The sequence below is a fragment of the Giraffa tippelskirchi genome, chromosome 2 (genome assembly GCF_054371585.1).
Source record: "Giraffa tippelskirchi isolate mGirTip1 chromosome 2, T2T-mGirTip1v1.2.pri, whole genome shotgun sequence".
NCBI classification, from domain to species: Eukaryota; Metazoa; Chordata; class Mammalia; order Artiodactyla; family Giraffidae; genus Giraffa; species Giraffa tippelskirchi.
In genome coordinates, this window is record NC_137276.1 from 168,400,218 (window position 1) to 168,404,214 (window position 3,997).

Below are 3,997 nucleotides of genomic sequence, written 5' to 3' on the forward strand. Positions count from 1 at the left end.
ATCATCACATAGAAATTAACTGTATTTAAATATCAGCAAAAACAAATAGAAGAGAGAATTTTAAAAATTATACCAGCTAATGGCATAAAAAATACCAAGGAATAAATCTATTGAAAGACATTGATACTAAACACTCTAAAACATTATTGAAAGAAATTAAAATGTCTAAATAAACGGAGAGACATATCATGCTCATGATTTGGAAGGCTCAGTAAAGATGTGAGTAATCCCCAAACCAATCTATGTTTGCAAGCCAAAATCCAACAGGTTTGTGAGTGTAGAAAATGACAAGTTGATTTTTAAAATGCATATGGAGATTCAAAAAGCCGAGAACAGCAAAGGCAACTTTGAAGAACAATAATGGCAGATTTGCACTACTTAGTAGGAAACCAATTATAAAGCTATAGTAATTATAATAGAACTAACACAAAGATAGACAAGGCAACCAATGTAACAGAAGAGAGTGCAGGAAAAGACCCACACACAGAATTGAGGCATCACTGAGGACAAGCGTGACACTGCAGTGCAGTGGGGACAATGACAGTGTTTTCAATGAAAAAGAACACCATCTGGATCCTCACAATATATTTACCCTTATTTTACATCATGCATAAAACTCAGTTCTATATACATTACAGATCTAACTGTTAAAGTTAAAAAAATAAAGCTTTTAGAGGAAAACATAAGAGAACATCCTTATGACCGCATAAGCCAAGGTTTTTTAAATAAAACATAAATGGCAATCATAAAAGAAAAACAACTGATATATGGAACAGTATTAAAATTAATAACATTTTTCTCCACTTCAGTCAGTACAGTTGCTCAGTCGTGTCCGACTCTTTCTGACCCCATGGACTGCAGAACGCTAGGCCTCCCTGTCCATCACCAACTCTCGGAATTTACTCAAACTCATGTCCATTGAGTTGGTGATGCCATCCTGAGAAAGTCAATTCCCAGGCAGGTTGATAAGTCTGGGAGAAGTCAAGGAGGAAAGAGGGGTCGGGGGTTTTCAAGGAGGAGGAAAGGACAAACTTTTTCTTTTTTTTTTTCTCTACATTCCTTAGTCTCAGTCACATAAAATGGTTTTTTTTCTTTAAGCCCCAAACTGATGATTACACAATAAACAACTCAGTTTAAACTCTGTACTAAGGATTATATAACAACAATGTATCCTGCTGGAGGACAGTTTCTCCTTCCTGAAAACCTTCTGACTAATCCTGATATCTTAGAATGTTTATTATGGGAGTGGGTCTGGTAGGATCTTTCTATTGTTAAATTCTAATCCTGTTATCCTAAAATGTAACTTGTGGGAGTGGGTCTGGTAAAGTTTTCACAAACTTGAGACGTTCTTTTGATTTATTGTAATAACTAATTTAAAAAGTATATAACTCCCTTGCTAACACTGGCAGAGGGACCACTCTCTGCTCCCCTTCTGATGTCTATGTCAGAAGCTTTCTTGGTCCCTTTTCATACTTTAATAAAACTCTGCTACACAAAAGCTCTTGAGTGATCAAGCCTGGTCCCTGGTCCCAAAGCTAGATCTTCTTCTTTGGAGATCATGAATCCGACATTGTTCACCATAAGCTATCAATCCAACCATCTCATCCTCTGTCGGTCCCCTTCTCCTCCCACCTTCAATCTTTCCCAGCATTTTTTCCACTTAAAGATATCATTAAGAGTAAAATGAAAACTCACAAAGTGGGAGAAAATATTCACATTACTTTACATATAATGTCAAAGGATTTGTGTCCATACTTATAAGTCACTTCAAAAATCAATAACAAGATTCATATTCAGATTTTCAAGTCTTTTGCATATTGCAGTATAAATAATACTGCAATAATAGCCTTGCAAATAAGTTGAATGTATCTGTAGAACGAATTTCTGGAAGTACTATTGCTGTGACATAAAATGTTTTTATAATTTTTAGAACTGCCGATTCATTTCCTGTTTTCTATTGAGTTGTTTGTTCCCTTTTTGTAAGTTTGTAAGATTTACTTTTATATAGTTTATATTAATTCTCTATCACCCTCTAGGTTGCAAATATGATTTTTTGTGGACTTTTAAAATTAAATATAACTTAAAAGGTGCAAATCTTAAGTGTAAACCTCAGTACTTCTTACATATGTGTAACTCATACAACCACCACCCAGGTAAGATTAGATATATATTTAATAAATATTTACTTATAATAAATATAATAATATATATTACATATATTATGTTTTAAGCTACTCCTATGAATTGAGTCACTCCCTTTGAAGAAGCTCTTAGTGCTTTTAGAATATATTTTATAATATTTTTTCCATTCTAGAATGGCTAATTTTGATTCATCTCAATAAATTGGAAATTACTAATGTAATTATTACAAGAATGGTATCTGAAAGATATAATTTCTGAATTCTGATGTGTCTAAGAGCACCTTCTTACCAAACTGTGGATGATAGTATTTGATGAATACGTAATTCATGATCATACTCATACCCTTTTACAGATACAGCTTTATTAAATTTAGAGTTTCAATGTAGTGTTATGGAATCCTTCAAAGCCCAGTGATTTTCTTCCTTTGTAGCCAACTTACTTTCACTGCTTTTCGGCTTTTATTATCATCAGTTTCATCAAACTACTCAGAAAGGTCAAACTAAAAGGATATGAGGTTATGTTCACTTCAGTGCAGTTCAGTTCAGTCGCTCAGTTGTGTCCGACTCTTTGCGACCCCATGGACCACAGCACGCCAGGGCTCCCAGTCAATCACCAGCTCCCGGAGTTCACTCAAACTCATATCCATTGAACTGGTGATGTCATCCAACCATCTCATCCTCTGTTGTCCCCTTCTCCTCCCGCCTTCAATCTTTCCCAGCATCAGGGTCTTTTCAAATGAGTGAGTTCATTGCATCAGGTGGCCAAAGTATTGGAGTTTCAGCTTCAACATCAGTCCTTCCAATGAATATTCAGGACTGATTTCCTTTAGGATGGACTGTTTGGATCTCCTTGCAGTCCAAGGGACTCTGAAGAGTCTTTTCTAACACCACAGTTCAAAAGTATCAATTCTTTGGTGCTCAGCTTTCTTTATAGTCCAATTCTGACATCCATACATGACTCCTGGAAAAACCATAGCTTTGACTAGACGGACCTTTGTTGGTAAAGCAATGTCTCTGCTTTTTAATATGCTGTCTAGGCTGGTCGTAACTTTTCTCTCAAGGAGTAAGCATCTTTTAATTTCATGGCTGCAGTCACCATCTGCAGTGATTTTGGAGCCCAGAAAAATAAAGTCTGACACTTTCCACTGTTTCTGCATCTATTTGGCAGGAAGTGATGGGACCAGATGCCATGATCTTAGTTTTCTGAACGTTGAGCTTTAAGCCAACTTTTTCACTCTCCTCTTTCACTTTCATCAAGAGGCTCTTTAGTTCTTCTTCACTTTCTGCCATAAGGGTGGTGTCATCTGCATATCTGAGGTTATTGATATTTCTCCTGGCAATCTTGATTCTAGCTTGTGCTTCATGCAGCCCACCATTTCTAATGAGGTACTCTGCATATAAGTTAAATAAGCAGGGTGACAATTTATAGCCTTGATGTACTCCTTTCCCTATTTGGAAACAGTCTGTTGTTCCATGTCCAGTTCTAACTGTTGCTTCCTGACCGGCATACAGGTTTCTCAAGAGACAGGTCAGATGGTCTGGTATTCCCATCTCTTTCAGAATTTTCCACAGTTTATTGTGATCCACACAGTCAAAGGCTTTGGCATAGTCAATAAAGCAGAAATAGATGTTTTTCTGGAACTCTCTTGCTTTTTCAATGATCCAGCAGATGTTGGCAATTTGATCTCTGGTTCCTCTGCCTTTTCTAAATCCAGCTTGAATATATGGAAGTTCACGGTTCACGTATTGCTGAAGCCTGGCTTGGAGAATTTTGAGCATTACTTTACTAATGTGTGAGATGAGTGCAATTGTGCAGTAGTTCAAGCATTCTTTGGCATTGCCTTTCTTTGGGATTG